Genomic DNA, 22620 nt, shown 5'->3' on the forward strand with positions numbered 1-22620 from the left:
TTTTTTCAGGTTTGGATCACACAGTAATGTGGTGCCACAATGAAACAGTCAATTAGACCTGGTCTCGATCAATATTTTAGAGGGTAACGCATGTTAGGTCTGGGTTAGGTCTGGGATTTGCCCTCATCAGTCTCATACTTTCGCATTCTTCACATTCTTCTCGCACAGATCCTGGGTGTTTTCTGGTTTGGATCACATACTAATGTGGTACCACACTGAAACAGTCGATTAAACCGGGTTTTCAGCAATATTTTGGAGGATAACGCATGTTTGGTCTAGGTCTGGGTTAGGTCTGTGATTCGCCCTCATAAGTCTCATACTTTCGCATTCTTCACATACTCCTTGAACAGATCCTGGGTTTTTTCTGGTTTGGATCACATAGTAATGTGGTACCATACTGAAACAGTCAATTAATCCTGGTCTCGATCAATATTTTACAGGATAGCGCATGTTAGGTCTGGGTTAGGTCTGTGATTTGCCCTCATAAGTCTCATACTTTCGCATTCTTCTCTTACTTGTTGGCCAGATCCTGGGCTTTTTCTGGTTTGGATCTCGTACTAATGTGGTACCACACTGAAACAGTCAATTTAACCTGGTCTCGATCAATATTTTAGAGGATAACGCATGTTAGGTCTCGGTTAGGCCTGGGATTAGCCCTCATCAGACTCGTACTTTCGCATTCTTCTCATACTTTCTGGCCAGATCCTGGGTCTTTTCTGGTTTGGATCACATACTAATGTGGTACCACACTGAAACAGTCGATTAAACCGGGTTTTCATCAATATTTTAGAGGATAACGAAAGTTTGGCCTAGATCTGTATTAGGTCTAGGATATGCCCTCATCAGTCTCATACTTTCGCATTCTTCACATACTTCTTGGACAGATCCTGGGCTTTTTCTGGTTTGGATCCCTAACTAATGTGGTACCACACTGAAGCAGTCGATTAAACCTGGTTTTGATCAATATTTTAGAGGGTAACGTATGTTTGGTCTAGGTCTGTGTTAGGCCTGGGATATGCCCTCATCAGTCTCATACTTTCGCATTCTTCACGTACTTCTTGGAGAGATCCTGGGGTTTTTCTGGTTTGGATCACATAGTAATGTGGTACCACACTGAAACAGTCAATTTAACCTGGTCTCGATCTGTATTTTACAGGATAACGCATGTTTGGTCTGGGTTAGGTCTGGGATTAGCCCTCATCAGACTCATACTTTCTTCATTCTTCTCATACTTGGTGGCCAGATCCTGGGCTTTTTCTGGTTTGGATCTCGTACTAATGTGGTGCCACAATGAAGCAGTCGATTAAACCAGGTTTTGATCAATATCTTAGAGGGTAACGCATGTTTGGTCTAGGTCTGTGTTAGGTCTGGGATACGCCCTCATCAGTCACATTCTTTCGCATTCTACACATTCTTCTCGCACAGATCCTGGGTGTTTTCTGGTTTGGATCACATAGTAATGTGGTACCACACTGAAACAGTCGATTAAACCGGGTTTTCAGCAATATTTTGGAGGATAACGCATGTTTGGTCTAGGTCTGGGTTAGGTCTGGGATATGCCCTCATGAGTCTCATACTATCGCATTCTTCACATACTGCTTGAACAGATCCTGGGTTTTTTCTGGTTTGGATCACATAGTAATGTAGAACCACACTGAAACAGGCAATTAAACCTGGTGTCGATCAATATTTTAGAGGATCACGCATGTTAGGTCTGGGTTAGGTCTGTGATTCGCCCTCATAAGTCTCATACTTTCGCATTCTTCACATACATCTTGAACAGATCCTGGGTTTTTTCTGGTTTGGATCACATAGTAATGTGGTACCACACTGAAAGAGTCGATAAAACCTGGTTTTGATCAATATTTTAGAGGGTAACGCATGTTTGGTCTAGGTCTGTGTTAGGTCTGGGACATGCCCTCATCAGTCTCATACTTTCGCATTCTTCACATACTTCTTGGGCAGATCCTGGGCTTTTTCTGGTTTGGATCCCATACTAATGTGGTACCACACTGAAACAGTCAATTTAACCTGGTCTCGATCTGTATTTTAGAGGATAACGCATGTTTGGTCTGGGTTAGGTCTGGGATTAGCCCTCATCAGACTCATACTTTCTTCATTCTTCTCATACTTGTTGGCGGATCCTGGGCTTTTTCTGGTTTGGATCACGTACTAATGTGGTACCACACTGAAGCAGTCGATTAAACCTGGTTTTTGATCAATATTTTAGAGGATAACGCATGTTTGGTCTAGGTCTGGGTTACGTCTGGGATATGCCCTCATGAGTCTCATACTTTCGCATTCTTCACATACTTCTTGAACAGATCCTGGGTTTTTTCTGGTTTGGATCACACAGTAATGTGGTGCCACAATGAAACAGTTAATTAGACCTGGTCTCGATCAATATTTTAGAGGGTAACGCATGTTAGGTCTGGGTTAGGTCTGGGATTTGCCCTCATCAGTCTCATACTTTCGCATTCTTCACATAATTCTTGAACAGATCCTGGGTTTTTTCTGGTTTGGATCACACAGTAATGTGGTGCCACAATGAAACAGTCAATTAGACCTGGTCTCGATCAATATTTTAGAGGGTAACGCATGTTAGGTCTGGGTTAGGTCTGGGATTTGCCCTCATCAGTCTCATACTTTCGCATTCTTCACATAATTCTTGAACAGATCCTGGGTTGTTTCTGGTTTGGATCAGACTGTAATGTGGTGCCACAATGAAACAGTCAATTAGACCTGGTCTCGATCAATATTTTAGAGGGTAACGCATGTTAGGTCAGGGTTAGGTCTGGGATTTGCCCTCATCAGTCTCATACTTTCGCATTCTTCACATACTCCTTGAACAGATCCTGGGTTTTTTCTGGTTTGGATCACATAGTAATGTGGTACCATACTGAAACAGTCAATTAATCCTGGTCTCGATCAATATTTTACAGGATAACGCATGTTAGGTCTGGGTTAGGTCTGTGATTTGCCCTCATAAGTCTCATACTTTCGTATTCTACACATACTTCTTGAACAGATCCTGGGTATTTTCTGGTTTGGATCACATAGTAATGTGGTACAACACTGAAATAGTCAATTACACCTGGTCTCGATTAATATTTTAGTGGATAACGCATGCTAGGTCTGGGTTAGGTCTGGGATTTGCCCCCATCAGTCCCATACTATCGCATTATACACATACTTCTTGGGCAGATCCTGGGCTTTTTCTGGTTTGGATCCCATACTAATGTGGTACCACACTGAAACAGTCAATTTAACCTGGTCTCGATCTGTATTTTAGAGGATAACGCATGTTTGGTCAGGGTTAGGTCTGGGATATGCCCACATCAGTCTCATACTTTCGCATTCTTCGCATACTTCTTGGCCAGATCCTGGGCTTTTTCTGGTTCGGATCTCGTACTAATGTGGTACCACACTGAAACAGTCGATTAAACCTGGTTTTGATCAATATTTTAGAGGGTAACGCATGTTTGGTCTAGGTCTGTGTTAGGTATGGGATATGCCCACATGGGTCTCATACTTTCGCATTCCTCACATACTTCTTGAACAGATCCTGGGTTTTTTCTGGTTTGGATCACATAGTAATGTGGTACCACACTGAAACAGTCAATTAATCCTGGTCTCGATCAATATTTTACAGGATAACGCATGTTGGGTCGGGGTTAGGTCTGAGATTAGCCCTCATCAGACTCATACTTTCGCATTCTTCGCATACTTGCTGGCCAGATCCTGGGCCTTTTCTGGTTTGGATCTCGTACTAATGTGGTACCACACTGAAACAGTCAATTTAACCTGGTCTCGATCAATATTTTAGAGGGTAACGCATGTTTGGTCTAGGTCTGTGTTAGGTCTGGGACATGCCCTCATCAGTCTCATACTTTCGCATTCTTCACATACTTCTTGGACAGATCCTGGGTTTTTTCTGGTCTGGATCACATAGTAATGTGGTACCACACTGCAAGAGTCGATTAAACCTGGTTATGATCAATATTTTAGAGGATAACGCATGTTTGGTCTGGGTTTGGTCTGGGATTAGCCCCCATCAGACTCATACTTTCGCATTCTTCTCTTACTTGTTGGCCAGATCCTGGGCTTTTTCTGGTTTGGATCTCGTACTAATGTGGTACCACACTGAAACAGTCAATTTAACCTGGTATTTGATCAATATTTTAGAGGACAACGCATGTTAGGTCTGGGTTAGGTCTGAGATTTGCCCTCATCAGTCTCATTCTTCCGCATTCTACACATACTTCTCGCACAGATCCTGGGTTTTTTCTGGTTTGGATCACATACTAATGTGGTACCACACAGAAACAGTCGATTAAACCGGGTTTTCAGCAATATTTTAGAGGATAACGCATGTTTGGTCTAGGCCTGTGTTAGGTCTGGGATATGCCCTCATCAGGCTCATACTTTCGCATTCTTCACATACTCCTTGAACAGACCCTGGGTTTTTTCTGGTTTGGATCACATAGTAATGTGGTACCACACTGAAATAGTCAATTAAACCTGGTCTCGATCAATGTTTTAGTGGATGACACATGTTAGGTCTGGGTTAGGTCTGTGATTCGCCCTCATAAGTCTCATACTTTCGCATTCTACACATACTTCTCGAACAAATCCTCGGTTTTTTCTAGTTTAGATCACATAGTAATGTGGTACCATACTGAAACAGTCAATTAAACCTGGTCTCGATCAATATTTTACAGGATAACGCATGTTTGGTCTAGGTCTGTGTTAGGTCTGGGATATGCCCACATCGGTCTCATACTTTCGCATTCTTCACGTACTTCTTGAACAGATCCTGGGTATTTTCTGGTTTGGATCACATAGTAAAGTGGTACAACACTGAAATAGTCAATTACACCTGGTCTCGATTAATATTTTAGTGGATAACGCATGCTAGGTCTGGGTTAGGTCTGGGATTTGCCCCCATCAGTCCCATACTATCGCATTCTACACATACTTCTCGCACAGATCCTGGGTTTTTTCCGGTTTGGATCACATACTAATGTGGTACCACACTGAAACAGTCGATTAAACCGGGTTTTCATCAATATTTTAGAGGATAACGCATGTTAGGTCTGGGTTAGGTCTGGAATTTGCCCTCATCAATCTCATACTTTCGCATTCTTCACATACTCCTTGAACAGATCCTGGGTTTTTTCTGGTTTGGATCACATAGTAATGTGGTACCACACTGAAATAGTCAATTAAACCTGGTCTCGATCAATGTTTTAGTGGATGACACATGTTAGGTCTGGGTTAGGTCTGTGATTCGCCCTCATAAGTCTCATACTTTCACATTCTACACATACTTCTCGAACAAATCCTCGGTTTTTTCTAGTTTGGATCACATAGTAATGTGGTACCATACTGAAACAGTCAATTAAACCTGGTCTCGATCAATATTTTAGAGGATAACGCATGTTAGGTCTGGGTTAGGTCTGTGATTTGCCCTCATAAGTCTCATACTTTCGTATTCTACACATACTTCTTGAACAGATCCTGGGTTTTTTCAGGTTTGAATCACATAGTAATGTGGTACCACACTGAAATAGTCAATTACACCTGGTCCCGATCAATATTTTAGTGGATAACGCATGTTAGGTCTGGGTTAGGTCTGGGATTTGCCCTCATCAGTCTCATACTTTCGCATTCTTCACATACTCCTTGAACAGATCCTGGGTTTTTTGTGGTTTGGATCACATACTAATGTGGTACCACACTGAAACAGTCGATTAAACCGGGTTTTCATCAATATTTTAGAGGATAACGCATGCTGGGTCTAGGTCTGTGTTAGGTCTGGGATATGCCCTGATCAGTCTCATACTTTCGTATTCTTCACATACTTCTTGGACAGATCCTGGGCTTTTTCTGGTTTGCATCTCGTACTAATGTGGTACCACACTGAAACAGTCAATTAATCCTGGCCTCGATCAATATTTTACAGGATAACGCATTTTAGGTCAGGGTTAGGTCTGGGATTAGCCCTCATCAGACTCATACTTTCGCATTCTTCGCATACCTGCTGGCCAGATCCTGGGCTTATTCTTGTTTGGTTCTCGTACTAATGTGGTACCACACTGAAACTGTCGATTAAACCTGGTCTTGATAAATATTTTAGAGGATAACGCATGTTTGGTCTAGGTCTGTGTTAGGTCTAGGATATGCCCACATCAGTCTCATACTTTCGCATTCTTCGCATACTTCTTGGACAGATCCTGGGTTTTTTCTGGTTTGGATCACATAGTAATGTGATACCACACTGAAACAGTCGATTAAACCTGGTATTTGATCAATATTTTAGAGGATAACGCATGTTTGGTCTAGGTCTGGGTTACGTCTGGGATATGCCCTCATGAGTCTCATACTTTCGCATTCTTCACTTACTTCTTGAACAGATCCTGCGTTTTTTCTGGTTTGGATCACACAGTAATGTGGTGCCACAATGAAACAGTCAATTAGACCTGGTCTCGATCAATATTTTAGAGGGTAACGCATGTTAGGTCTGTGTTGGGTCTGGGACATGCCCTCATCAGTCTCATACTTTCGCATTCTTCACATACTTCTTGGACAGATCCTGGGTTTTTTCTGGTCTGGATCACATAGTAATGTGGTACCACACTGCAAGAGTCGATTAAACCTGGTTATGATCAATATTTTAGAGGATAACGCATGTTTGGTCTGGGTTTGGTCTGGGATTAGCCCCCATCAGACTCATACTTTCGCATTCTTCTCATACTTGTTGGCCAGATCCTGGGCTTTTTCTGGTTTGGATCTCGTACTAATGTGGTACCACACTGAAACAGTCAATTTAACCTGGTATTTGATCAATATTTTAGAGGACAACGCATGTTAGGTCTGGGTTAGGTCTGAGATTTGCCCTCATCAGTCTCATTCTTCCGCATTCTACACATACTTCTCGCACAGATCCTGGGTTTTTTCTGGTTTGGATCACATACTAATGTGGTACCACACAGAAACAGTCGATTAAACCGGGTTTTCAGCAATATTTTAGAGGATAACGCATGTTTGGTCTAGGCCTGTGTTAGGTCTGGGATATGCCCTCATCAGGCTCATACTTTCGCATTCTTCACATACTCCTTGAACAGACCCTGGGTTTTTTCTGGTTTGGATCACATAGTAATGTGGTACCACACTGAAATAGTCAATTAAACCTGGTCTCGATCAATGTTTTAGTGGATGACACATGTTAGGTCTGGGTTAGGTCTGTGATTCGCCCTCATAAGTCTCATACTTTCGCATTCTACACATACTTCTCGAACAAATCCTCGGTTTTTTCTAGTTTAGATCACATAGTAATGTGGTACCATACTGAAACAGTCAATTAAACCTGGTCTCGATCAATATTTTACAGGATAACGCATGTTTGGTCTAGGTCTGTGTTAGGTCTGGGATATGCCCACATCGGTCTCATACTTTCGCATTCTTCACGTACTTCTTGAACAGATCCTGGGTTTTTTCTGGTTTGGATCACATAGTAATGTGGTACCACACTGAAACAGTCAATTAATCCTGGTCTCGATCAATATTTTACAGGATAACGCATGTTAGGTCTGGGTTAGGTCTGTGATTTGCCCTCATAAGTCTCATACTTTCGTATTCTACACATACTTCTTGAACAGATCCTGGGTATTTTCTGGTTTGGATCACATAGTAAAGTGGTACAACACTGAAATAGTCAATTACACCTGGTCTCGATTAATATTTTAGTGGATAACGCATGCTAGGTCTGGGTTAGGTCTGGGATTTGCCCCCATCAGTCCCATACTATCGCATTCTACACATACTTCTCGCACAGATCCTGGGTTTTTTCCGGTTTGGATCACATACTAATGTGGTACCACACTGAAACAGTCGATTAAACCGGGTTTTCATCAATATTTTAGAGGATAACGCATGTTAGGTCTGGGTTAGGTCTGGAATTTGCCCTCATCAATCTCATACTTTCGCATTCTTCACATACTCCTTGAACAGATCCTGGGTTTTTTCTGGTTTGGATCACATAGTAATGTGGTACCACACTGAAATAGTCAATTAAACCTGGTCTCGATCAATGTTTTAGTGGATGACACATGTTAGGTCTGGGTTAGGTCTGTGATTCGCCCTCATAAGTCTCATACTTTCACATTCTACACATACTTCTCGAACAAATCCTCGGTTTTTTCTAGTTTGGATCACATAGTAATGTGGTACCATACTGAAACAGTCAATTAAACCTGGTCTCGATCAATATTTTAGAGGATAACGCATGTTAGGTCTGGGTTAGGTCTGTGATTTGCCCTCATAAGTCTCATACTTTCGTATTCTACACATACTTCTTGAACAGATCCTGGGTTTTTTCAGGTTTGAATCACATAGTAATGTGGTACCACACTGAAATAGTCAATTACACCTGGTCCCGATCAATATTTTAGTGGATAACGCATGTTAGGTCTGGGTTAGGTCTGGGATTTGCCCTCATCAGTCTCATACTTTCGCATTCTTCACATACTCCTTGAACAGATCCTGGGTTTTTTGTGGTTTGGATCACATACTAATGTGGTACCACACTGAAACAGTCGATTAAACCGGGTTTTCATCAATATTTTAGAGGATAACGCATGCTGGGTCTAGGTCTGTGTTAGGTCTGGGATATGCCCTGATCAGTCTCATACTTTCGTATTCTTCACATACTTCTTGGACAGATCCTGGGCTTTTTCTGGTTTGCATCTCGTACTAATGTGGTACCACACTGAAACAGTCAATTAATCCTGGCCTCGATCAATATTTTACAGGATAACGCATTTTAGGTCAGGGTTAGTTCTGGGATTAGCCCTCATCAGACTCATACTTTCGCATTCTTCGCATACCTGCTGGCCAGATCCTGGGCTTATTCTTGTTTGGTTCTCGTACTAATGTGGTACCACACTGAAACTGTCGATTAAACCTGGTCTTGATAAATATTTTAGAGGATAACGCATGTTTGGTCTAGGTCTGTGTTAGGTCTAGGATATGCCCACATCAGTCTCATACTTTCGCATTCTTCGCATACTTCTTGGACAGATCCTGGGTTTTTTCTGGTTTGGATCACATAGTAATGTGATACCACACTGAAACAGTCGATTAAACCTGGTATTTGATCAATATTTTAGAGGATAACGCATGTTTGGTCTAGGTCTGGGTTACGTCTGGGATATGCCCTCATGAGTCTCATACTTTCGCATTCTTCACTTACTTCTTGAACAGATCCTGCGTTTTTTCTGGTTTGGATCACACAGTAATGTGGTGCCACAATGAAACAGTCAATTAGACCTGGTCTCGATCAATATTTTAGAGGGTAACGCATGTTAGGTCTGGGTTAGGTCTGGGATTTGCCCTCATCAGTCTCATACTTTCGCATTCTTCACATACTCCTTGAACAGATCCTGGGTTTTTTCTGGTTTGGATCACATAGTAATGTGGTTCCACACTGAAATAGTCAATTAAACCTGGTCTCGATCAATGTTTTAGTGGATGACACATGTTAGGTCTGGGTTAGGTCTGGGATTTGCCCCCATCAGTCCCATACTATCGCATTCTACACATACTTCTCGCACAGATCCTGGGTTTTTTCCGGGTTGGATCACATACTAATGTGGTACCACACTGAAACAGTCAATTAATCCTGGTCTCGATCAATATTCTACAGGATAACGCATGTTAGGTCTGGGTTAGGTCTGTGATTTGCCCTCATAAGTCTCATACTTTCGTATTCTACACATACTTCTTGAACAGATCCTGGGTATTTTCTGGTTTGGATCACATAGTAATGTGGTACAACACTGAAATAGTCAATTACACCTGGTCTCGATTAATATTTTAGTGGATAACGCATGCTAGGTCTGGGTTAGGTCTGGGATTTGCCCCCATCAGTCCCATACTATCGCATTCTACACATACTTCTCGCACAGATCCTGGGTTTTTTCCGGGTTGGATCACATACTAATGTGGTACCACACTGAAACAGTCGATTAAACCGGGTTTTCATCAATATTTTAGAGGATAACGCATGTTAGGTCTAGGTCTGTGTTAGGTCTGGGATATGCCCTCATCAGTCTCATACTTTCGCATTCTTCACATACTTCTGGGACAGATCCTGGGCTTTTTCAGGTTTGGATCTCGTACTAATGTGGTACCACACTGAAACAGTCAATGTAACCTGGTCTCGATCAATATTTTAGAGGATAACGCATGTTTGTTCTGGGTTAGGTCTGGGATTAGCCCTCATCAGACTGATACTTTTTTCATTCTTCTCATACTTGTTGGCCAGATCCTGGGCTTTTTCTGGTTTGGATCACATAGTAATGTGGTACCACACTGAAATAGTCAATTAAACCTGGTCTCGATAAATGTTTTAGTGGATGACACATGTTAGGTCTGGGTTAGGTCTGTGATTCGCCCTCATAAGTCTCATACTTTCACATTCTACACATACTTCTCGAACAAATCCTCGGTTTTTTCTAGTTTGGATCACATAGTAATGTGGTACCATACTGAAACAGTCAATTAAACATGGTCTCGATCAATATTTTAGAGGATAACGCATGTTAGGTCTGGGTTAGGTCTGTGATTTGCCCTCATAAGTCTCATACTTTCGTATTCTACACATACTTCTTGAACAGATCCTGGGTCTTTTCAGGTTTGAATCACATAGTAATGTGGTACCACACTGAAATAGTCAATTAAACCTGGTCTCGATCAATGTTTTAGTGGATGACACATGTTAGGTCTGGGTTAGGTCTGTGATTCGCCCTCATAAGTCTCATACTTTCGCATTCTACACATACTTCTCGAACAAATCCTCGGTTTTTTCTAGTTTAGATCACATAGTAATATGGTACCATACTGAAACAGTCAATTAAACCTGGTCTCGATCAATATTTTACAGGATAACGCATGTTTGGTCTAGGTCTGTGTTAGGTCTGGGATATGCCCACATCGGTCTCATACTTTCGCATTCTTCACGTACTTCTTGAACAGATCCTGGGTTTTTTCTGGTTTGGATCACATAGTAATGTGGTACCACACTGAAACAGTCAATTAATCCTGGTCTCGATCAATATTTTACAGGATAACGCATGTTAGGTCTGGGTTAGGTCTGTGATTTGCCCTCATAAGTCTCATACTTTCGTATTCTACACATACTTCTTGAACAGATCCTGGGTTTTTTCAGGTTTGAATCACATAGTAATGTGTTACCACACTGAAATAGTCAATTACACCTGGTCCCGATCAATATTTTAGTGGATAACGCATGTTAGGTCTGGGTTAGGTCTGGGATTTGCCCTGATCAGTCTCATACTTTCGCATTCTTCACATACTCCTTGAACAGATCCTGGGTTTTTTCTGGTTTGGATCACATACTAATGTGGTACCACACTGAAACAGTCGATTAAACCGGGTTTTCATCAATATTTTAGAGGATAACGCATGCTGGGTCTAGGTCTGTGTTATGTCTGGGATATGCCCTGATCAGTCTCATACTTTCGTATTCTTCACATACTTCTTGGACAGATCCTGGGCTTTTTCTGGTTTGCATCTCGTACTAATGTGGTACCACACTGAAACAGTCAATTAATCCTGGTCTCGATCAATATTTTACAGGATAACGCATATTAGGTCAGGGTTAGGTCTGGGATTAGCCCTCATCAGACTCATACTTTCGCATTCTTCGCATACCTGCTGGCCAGATCCTGGGCTTATTCTTGTTTGGTTCTCGTACTAATGTGGTACCACACTGAAACTGTCGATTAAACCTGGTCTTGATAAATATTTTAGAGGATAACGCATGTTTGGTCTAGGTCTGTGTTAGGTCTAGGATATGCCCACATCAGTCTCATACTTTCGCATTCTTCGCATACTTCTTGGACAGATCCTGGGTTTTTTCTGGTTTGGATCACATAGTAATGTGATACCACACTGAAACAGTCGATTAAACCTGGTATTTGATCAATATTTTAGAGGATAACGCATGTTTGGTCTAGGTCTGGGTTACGTCTGGGATATGCCCTCATGAGTCTCATACTTTCGCATTCTTCACTTACTTCTTGAACAGATCCTGGGTTTTTTCTGGTTTGGATCACACAGTAATGTGGTGCCACAATGAAACAGTCAATTAGACCTGGTCTCGATCAATATTTTAGAGGGTACGCATGTTAGGTCTGGGTTAGGTCTGGGATTTGCCCTCATCAGTCTCATACTTTCGCATTCTTCACATACTCCTTGAACAGATCCTGGGTTTTTCCTGGTTTGGATCACATAGTAATGTGGTTCCACACTGAAATAGTCAATTAAACCTGGTCTCGATAAATGTTTTAGTGGATGACACATGTTAGGTCTGGGTTAGGTCTGTGATTCGCCCTCATAAGTCTCATACTTTCGCATTCTACACATACTTCTCGAACAAATCCTCGGTTTTTTCTAGTTTAGATCATATAGTAATGTGGTACCATACTGAAACAGTCAACTAAACCTGGTCTCGATCAATATTTTACAGGATAACGCATGTTTGGTCTAGGTCTGTGTTAGGTCTGGGATATGCCCACATCGGTCTCATACTTTCGCATTCTTCACGTACTTCTTGAACAGATCCTGGGTTTTTTCTGGTTTGGATCACATAGTAATGTGGTACCACACTGAAGCAGTCAATTAATCCTGGTCTCGATCAATATTTTACAGGATAACGCATGTTAGGTCTGGGTTAGGTCTGTGATTTGCCCTCGTAAGTCTCATACTTTCGTATTCTACACATACTTCTAGAACAGATCCTGGGTATTTTCTGGTTTGGATCACATAGTAATGTGGTACCACACTGAAATAGTCAATTAAACCTGGTCTCGATCAATGTTTTAGTGGATGACACATGTTAGGTCTGGGTTAGGTCTGTGATTCGCCCTCATAAGTCTCATACTTTCACATTCTACACATACTTCTCGAACAAATCCTCGGTTTTTTCTAGTTTGGATCACACAGTAATGTGGTACCATACTGAAACAGTCAATTAAACCTGGTCTCGATCAATATTTTAGAGGATAACGCATGTTAGGTCTGGGTTAGGTCTGTGATTTGCCCTCATAAGTCTCATACTTTCGTATTCTACACATACTTCTTGAACAGATCCTGGGTTTTTTCAGGTTTGCATCACATAGTAATGTGGTACCACACTGAAATAGTCAATTACACCTGGTCCCGATCAATATTTTAGTGGATAACGCATGTTAGGTCTGGGTTAGGTCTGGGATTTGCCCTCATCAGTCTCATACTTTCGCATTCTTCACATACTCCTTGAACAGATCCTGGGTTTCTTCTGGTTTGGATCACATACTAATGTGGTACCACACTGAAACAGTCGATTAAACCGGGTTTTCATCAATATTTTAGAGGATAACGCATGCTGGGTCTAGGTCTGTGTTAGGTCTGGGATATGCCCTGATCAGTCTCATACTTTCGTATTTTTCACATACTTCTTGGACAGATCCTGGGCTTTTTCTGGTTTGCATCTCGTACTAATGTGGTACCACACTGAAAGAGTCAATTAATCCTGGCCTCGATCAATATTTTACAGGATAACGCATTTTAGGTCAGGGTTAGGTCTGGGATTAGCCCTCATCAGACTCATACTTTCGCATTCTTCGCATACCTGCTGGCCAGATCCTGGGCTTTTTCAGGTTTGGATCTCGTACTAATGTGGTACCACACTGAAACAGTCGATTAAACCTGGTCTTGATAAATATTTTAGAGGATAACGCATGTTTGGTCTAGGACTGTGTTAGGTCTAGGATATGCCCACATCAGTCTCATACTTTCGCATTCTTCGCATACTTCTTGGACAGATCCTGGGTTTTTTCTGGTTTGGATCACATAGTAATGTGATACCACACTGAAACAGTCGATTAAACCTGGTATTTGATCAATATTTTAGAGGATAACGCATGTTTGGTCTAGGTCTGGGTTACGTCTGGGATATGCCCTCATGAGTCTCATACTTTCGCATTCTTCACTTACTTCTTGAACAGATCCTGCGTTTTTTCTGGTTTGGATCACACAGTAATGTGGTGCCACAATGAAACAGTCAATTAGACCTGGTCTCGATCAATATTTTAGAGGGTAACGCATGTTAGGTCTGGGTTAGGTCTGGGATTTGCCCTCATCAGTCTCATACTTTCGCATTCTTCTCATACTCCTTGAACAGACCCTGGGTTTTTTCTGGTTTGGATCACATAGTAATGTGGTACCACACTGAAACAGTCAATTAATCCTGGTCTCGATCAATATTTTACAGGATAACGCATGTTAGGTCTGGGTTAGGTCTGTGATTTGCCCTCATAAGTCTCATACTTTCGTATTCTACACATACTTCTTGAACAGATCCTGGGTATTTTCTGGTTTGGATCACATAGTAATGTGGTACAACACTGAAATAGTCAATTACACCTGGTCTCGATTAATATTTTAGTGGATAACGCATGCTAGGTCTGGGTTAGGTCTGGGATTTGCCCCCATCAGTCCCATACTATCGCATTATACACATACTTCTCGCACAGATCCTGGGTTTTTTCCGGTTTGGATCACATACTAATGTGGTACCACACTGAAACAGTCGATTAAACCGGGTTTTCATCAATATTTTAGAGGATAACGCATGTTAGGTCTAGGTCTGTGTTAGGTCTGGGATATGCCCTCATCAGTCTCATACTTTCGCATTCTTCACATACTTCTGGGACAGATCCTGGGCTTTTTCAGGTTTGGATCTCGTACTAATGTGGTACCACACTGAAACAGTCAATGTAACCTGGTCTCGATCAATATTTTAGAGGATAACGCATGTTTGTGCTGGGTTAGGTCTGGGATTAGCCCTCATCAGACTCATACTTTCTTCATTCTTCTCATACTTGTTGGCCAGATCCTGGGCTTTTTCTGGTTTGGATCTCGTACTAATGTGGTACCACACTGAAACAGTCGATTAAACCTGGTTTTGATCAATATTTTAGAGGGTAACGCATGTTTGGTCAAGGTCTGTGTTAGGTCTGGGATATGCCCACATGGGTCTCATACTTTCGCATTCCTCACATACTTCTTGAACAGATCCTGGGTTTTTTCTGGTTTGGATCACATAGTAATGTGGTACCACACTGAAACAGTCAATTAATCCTGGTCTCGATCAATATTTTACAGGATAACGCATGTTGGGTCGGGGTTAGGTCTGAGATTAGCCCTCATCAGACTCATACTTTCGCATTCTTCGCATACTTGCTGGCCAGATCCTGGGCCTTTTCTGGTTTGGATCTCGTACTAATGTGGTACCACACTGAAACAGTCAATTTGACCTGGTCTCGATCAATATTTTAGAGGATAATGCAAGTTTGGTCTAGGTCTGTGTTGGGTCTGGGACATGCCCTCATCAGTCTCATACTTTCGCATTCTTCACATACTTCTTGGAAAGATCCTGGGTTTTTTCTGGTCTGGATCACATAGTAATGTGGTACCACACTGCAAGAGTCGATTAAACCTGGTTATGATCAATATTTTAGAGGATAACGCATGTTTGGTCTGGGTTTGGTCTGGGATTAGCCCTCATCAGACTCATACTTTCGCATTCTTCTCTTACTTGTTGGCCAGATCCTCGGTTTTTTCTGGTTTGCATCTCGTACTAATGTGGTACCACACTGAAATAGTCAATTACACCTGGTCTCGATCAATATTTTAGTGGATAACGCATGTTATGTCTGGGTTAGGTCTGTGATTCGCCCTCATAGGTCTCATACTTTCGCATTATTCACATACTTCTCGAACAGATCCTCGGTTTTTTCTAGTTTGGATCACATAGTAATGTGGTACCATACTGAAACAGTCAATTAAACCTGGTCTCGATCAATATTTTAGAGGATAACGCATGTTAGGTCTGGGTTTGGTCTGTGATTTGCCCTCATAAGTCTCATACTTTCGTATTCTACACATACTTCTTGAACAGATCCTGGATTTTTTCTGGTTTGGATCACATAGTAATCTGGTACCACACTGAAATAGTCAATTAAACCTGGTCTCGATTAATATTTTAGTGGATAACGCATGCTAGGTCTGGGTTAGGTCTGGGATTTGCCCTCATCAGTCCCATACTTTCGCATTCTACACATACTTCTCGCACAGATCCGGGGCTTTTTCTGGTTTGGATCTCGTACTAATGTGGTACCACACTGAAACAGTCAAGTTAACCTGGTCTCGATCAATATTTTAGAGGATAACGCATGTTAGGTCTGGGTTAGGCCTGGGATTAGCCCTCATCAGACTCATACTTTCGCATTCTTCTCATACTTTCTGGCCAGATCCTGGGTTTTTTCTGGTTTGGATCACATACTAATGTGGTACCACACTGAAACAGTCGATTAAACCGGGTTTTCATCAATATTTTAGAGGATAACGCATGTTGGGTCTAGGTCTGTGTTAGGTCTGGGAGTAGGTGAGTAAGGGGAGTTCTGGACTGGGGGCTCCGAGGGTGGTGCGGGGTGGGGGGAGATGAGGGTGTGGGTGTGGGGGAGGGGGCCGGTGCGTCGGAATGGGGGAGGAGGTGCGGGGGAGGGGGAGATGTGGGGGAGGGGTGTGGGAGGGGGCCTGTGCGCCGGAGTGGGGGGGCTCGTGGTGGCTCCGTCGGGGGGGGGGCATTCGGAGTGTGGGGTCGGTAACTATTACCGACAGTCGATAATTGGTATCTATGGTCGATAAAGAGGAGGTGGGGAAAGAAATTTGGATCTCGTACTAATGTGGTACCACACTGAAACAGTCAATGTAACCTGGTCTCGATCAATATTTTAGAGGATAACGCATGTTTGTTCTGGGTTAGGTCTGGGATTAGCCCTCATCAGACTCATACTTTCTTCATTCTTCTCATTCTTGTTGGCCAGATCCTGGGCTTTTTCTGGTTTGGATCTCGTACTAATGCGGTACCACACTGAAACAGTCGATTAAACCTGGTTTTGATCAATATTTTAGAGGGTAACGCATGTTTGGTCTGGGTTTGGTCTGTGATTTGCCCTCATAAGTCTCATACTTTCATATTCTACACATACTCCTTGAACAGATCCTGGATTTTTTCTGGTTTGGATCACACAGTAATGTGGTACCACACTGAAATAGTCAATTAAACCTGGTCTCGATTAATATTTTAGTGGATAACGCATGCTAGGTCTGTGTTAGGTCTGGGATATGCCCTCATCAGTCTCATACTTTCGCATTCTTCACATACTTCTTGGTCAGATCCTGGGCTTTTCCTGGTTTGGATCCCATACTAATGTGGTACCACACTGAAACAGTCGATTAAACCTGGTCTTGATCAATATTTTACAGGATAACGCATGCTTGGTCTAGGTCTGTGTTAGGTCTGGGATATGCCCACATCGGTCTCATACTTTCGCATTATTCACATACTTCTCGGACAGATCCTCGGTTTTTTCTAGTTTGGATCACATAGTAATGTGGTACCACACAGAAATAGTCAATTAAACCTGGACTCGATCAATGTTTTAGTGGATAACGCATGTTAGGTCTGGGTTAGGTCTGTGATTCGCCCTCATAAGTCACATACTTTCGCATTCTACACATACTTCTTGAACAGATCCTGGGTTTTTTCTGGTTTGGATCACATAGTAATGTGGTACCACACTGAAACAGTCAATTAAACCTGGTCTCGATCAATATTTTAGAGGATGACGCATGTTAGGTCTGGGTTAGGTCCGGGATTAGCCCTCATCAGACTCATACTTTCGTATTCTTCTCATACTTGCTGGCCAGATCTGGGCTTTTTCTGGTTTGGATCTCGTACTAATGTGGTACCACACTGAAACAGTCGATTAAACCTGGTCTTGATAAATATTTTAGAGGATTGCGCATGTTAGGTCTGGGTTAGGTCTGGGATATGCCCTCAACAGTCTCATACTTTCGCATTCTTCACATACTTCTTGGACAGATCCTGGGCTTTTTCTGGTTTGGATCCCATACTAATGTGGTACCGCACTGAAACAGTCGATTAAACCTGGTCTTGATCAATATTTGACAGGATAACACATGTTTGGTCTAGGTATGTGTTAGGTCTGGGATATGCCCACATCAGTCTCATTCTTTCGCATTCTTCACATAATTCTTGAACAGATCCTAGGTTTTTTCTGGTTTGGATCACACAGTAATGTGGTGCCACACTGAAACAGTCAATTAGACCTGGTCTCGATCAATATTTTAGAGGATAACGCATGTTAGGTCTGGGATAGGTTGGGATTAGCCCTCATCAGACTCATACTTTCGCATTCTTCTCATTCTTGCTGGCCAGATCCTGGGCTTTTTCTGGATTGGATCACATAGTAATGTGGTACCACACAGAAACAGTCAATTAAACCTGGTCTCGATCAATATTTTAGAGGATAACGCATGTTAGGTCTGGGTTAGGTCTGTGATTTGGCCTCATAAGTCTCATACTTTCGTATTCTACACATACTTCTTGAACAGATCCTGGATTTTTTCTGGTTTGGATCACATAGTAATGTGGTACCACACTGAAACAGTCAATTAAACCTGGTCTCGATCAATAGTTTAGAGGGTAACGCATGTTTGGTCTAGGTCTGTGTTAGGTCTGGGATATGCCCTCATCAGTTTCATACTTTCGCATTCTTCACATACTTCTTGGACAGATCCTGGGCTTTTTCTGGTTTGGATCCCATACTAATGTGGTACCACACTGAAACAGTCGATTAAACCTGGTCTTGATCAATATTTTACAGGATAACGCATGTTAGGTCTGGGTTAGGTCTGGGATATGCCATCATCAGTCTCATTCTTTCGCATTCTTCGCATACTTGCTGACCAGATCCTGGGCTTTTTCTGGTTTGGTTCTCGTACTAATGTGGTACCACACTGAAACTGTCGATTAAACCTGGTCTTGATAAATATTTTAGAGGATAACGCATGTTTGGTCTAGGTCTGTGTTAGGTCTAGGATATGCCCACATCAGTCTCATACTTTCGCATTCTTCGCATACTTCTTGGACAGATCCTGGGTTTTTTCTGGTTTGGATCACATAGTAATGTGGTACCACACTGAAAGAGTCGATTAAACCTGGTCTTTGATCAATACATTAGAGGATAACGCATGTTTGGTCTAGGTCTGGGTTAGGTCAGGGATATGCCCTCAACAGTCTCATACTTTCGCATTCTTCACATACTTCTTGGACAGATCCTGGGCTTTTTCTGGTTTGGATCCCATACTAATGTGGTAGCGCACTGAAACAGTCGATTAAACCTGGTCTTGATCAATATTTGACAGGGTAACGCATGTTTGGTCTAGGTCTGTGTTAGGTCTGGGATATGCCCACATCTGTCTCATACTTTCGCATTCTTCACATACTTCTTGAACAGGTCCTGGGTTTTTTCTGGTTTGGATCTCGTACTAATGTGGTACCACACTGAAACAGTCGATTAAACCTGGTCTTGATAAATATTTTAGAGGATAACGCATGTTAGGTCTGGGTTAGGTCTGGGATATGCCATCATCAGTCTCATTCTTTCGCAGTCTTCACATAATTCTTGATCAGATCCTAGGTTTTTTCTGGTTTGGATCACACAGTAATGTGGTGCCACACTGAAACAGTCAATTAGACCTGGTCTCGATCAATATTTTAGAGGGTAACGCATGTTAGGTCTGGGTTAGGTCTGGGATTTGCCCTGATCAGTCTCATACTTTCGCATTCTACACATTCGTCTCGCACAGATCCTGGGTTTTTTCTGGTTTGGATCACATACTAATGTGGTACCACACTGAAACAGTCGATTAAACCTGGTCTTGATCAATATTTTACAGGATAACGCATGCTTGGTCTAGGTCTGTGTTAGGTCTGGGATATGCCCACATCGGTCTCATACTTTCGCATTATTCACATACTTCTCGGACAGATCCTCGGTTTTTTCTAGTTTGGATCACATAGTAATGTGGTACCACACAGAAATAGTCAATTAAACCTGGACTCGATCAATGTTTTAGTGGATAACGCATGTTAGGTCTGGGTTAGGTCTGTGATTCGCCCTCATAAGTCACATACTTTCGCATTCTACACATACTTCTTGAACAGATCCTGGGTTTTTTCTGGTTTGGATCACATACTAATGTGGTACCACACTGAAACAGTCGATTAAACCGGGTTTTCATCAATATTTTAGAGGATAACGCATGTTGGGTCTAGGTCTGTGTTAGGTCTGGGAGTAGGTGAGTAAGGGGAGTTCTGGACTGGGGGCTCCGAGGGTGGTGCGGGGGTGGGGGGAGATGAGGGTGAGGGTGTGGGGGAGGGGGCCGGTGCGTCGTAATGGGGGAGGAGGTGCGGGGGAGGGGGAGATGTGGGGGAGGGGTGTGGGAGGGGGCCTGTGCGCCGGAGTGGGGGGGCTCGTGGTGGGTCCGTCGGGGGGGGGGCAGTCGGAGTGGGGGGTCGGTAACTATTACCGACAGTCGACAATTGGTATCTATGGTCGATAAAGAGGAGGTGGGGAAAGAAATTTGGATCTCGTACTAATGTGGTACCTCACTGAAACAGTCAATGTAACCTGGTCTCGATCAATATTTTAGAGGATAACGCATGTTTGTTCTGGGTTAGGTCTGGGATTAGCCCTCATCAGACTCATACTTTCTTCATTCTTCTCATTCTTGTTGGCCAGATCCTGGGCTTTTTCTGGTTTGGATCTGGTACTAATGTGGTACCACGCTGAAACAGTCGATTAAACCTGGTTTTGATCAATATTTTAGAGGGTAACGCATGTTTGGTCTTGTTCTGTGTTAGGTCTGGGATATGCCCTCATCAGTCTCATACTTTCGCATTCTTCACATACTTCTTGGTCAGATCCTGGGCTTTTTCTGGTTTGGATCCCATACTAATGTGGTACCACACTGAAACAGTCGATTAAACCTGGTCTCGATCAATATTTTACAGGATAACGCATGTTTGGTCTAGGTCTGTGTTAGGTCTGGGATATGCCCACATCGGTCTCATACTTTCGCATTCTTCACGTACTTCTTGAACAGATCCTGGGTTTTTTCTGGTTTGGATCACATAGTAATGTGGTACCACACTGAAGCAGTCAATTAATCCTGGTCTCGATCAATATTTTACAGGATAACGCATGTTAGGTCTGGGTTAGGTCTGTGATTTGCCCTCGTAAGTCTCATACTTTCGTATTCTACACATACTTCTAGAACAGATCCTGGGTATTTTCTGGTTTGGATCACATAGTAATGTGGTACAACACTGAAATAGTCAATTACACCTGGTCTCGATTAATATTTTAGTGGATAACGCATGCTAGGTCTGGGTTAGCTCTGGGATTTGCCCCCATCAGTCCCATACTATCGCATTCTACACATACTTCTCGCACAGATCCTGGGTTTTTTCCGGGTTGGATCACATACTAATGTGGTACCACACTGAAACAGTCGATTAAACCGGGTTTTCATCAATATTTTAGAGGATAACGCATGTTAGGTCTAGGTCTGTGTTAGGTCTGGGATATGCCCTCATCAGTCTCATACTTTCGCATTCTTCACATACTTCTGGGACAGATCCTGGGCTTTTTCAGGTTTGGATCTCGTACTAATGTGGTACCACACTGAAACAGTCAATGTAACCTGGTCTCGATCAAAATTTTAGAGGATAACGCATGTTTGTTCTGGGTTAGGTCTGGGATTAGCCCTCATCAGACTCATACTTTCTTCATTCTTCTCATACTTGTTGGCCAGATCCTGGGCTTTTTCTGGTTTGGATCTCGTACTAATGTGGTACCACACTGAAACAGTCGATTAAACCTGGTTTTGATCAATATTTTAGAGGGTAACGCATGTTAGGTCTGGGTTAGGTCTGGAATTTGCCCTCATCAGTCTCATACTTTCGCATTCTTCACATACTCCTTGAACAGATCCTGGGTTTTTTCTGGTTTGGATCACATAGTAATGTGGTACCACACTGAAATAGTCAATTAAACCTGGTCTCGATCAATGTTTTAGTGGATGACACATGTTAGGTCTGGGTTAGGTCTGTGATTCGCCCTCATAAGTCTCATACTTTCACATTCTACACATACTTCTCGAACAAATCCTCGGTTTTTTCTAGTTTGGATCACACAGTAATGTGGTACCATACTGAAACAGTCAATTAAACCTGGTCTCGATCAATATTTTAGAGGATAACGCATGTTAGGTCTGGGTTAGGTCTGTGATTTGCCCTCATAAGTCTCATACTTTCGTATTCTACACATACTTCTTGAACAGATCCTGGGTTTTTTCAGGTTTGCATCACATAGTAATGTGGTACCACACTGAAATAGTCAATTACACCTGGTCCCGATCAATATTTTAGTGGATAACGCATGTTAGGTCTGGGTTAGGTCTGGGATTTGCCCTCATCAGTCTCATACTTTCGCATTCTTCACATACTCCTTGAACAGATCCTGGGTTTCTTCTGGTTTGAATCACATACTAATGTGGTACCACACTGAAACAGTCGATTAAACCGGGTTTTCATCAATATTTTAGAGGATAACGCAT

The sequence above is a fragment of the Colletes latitarsis genome, chromosome 4, assembly GCF_051014445.1.
Source record: "Colletes latitarsis isolate SP2378_abdomen chromosome 4, iyColLati1, whole genome shotgun sequence".
NCBI lineage: Eukaryota > Metazoa > Arthropoda > Insecta > Hymenoptera > Colletidae > Colletes > Colletes latitarsis.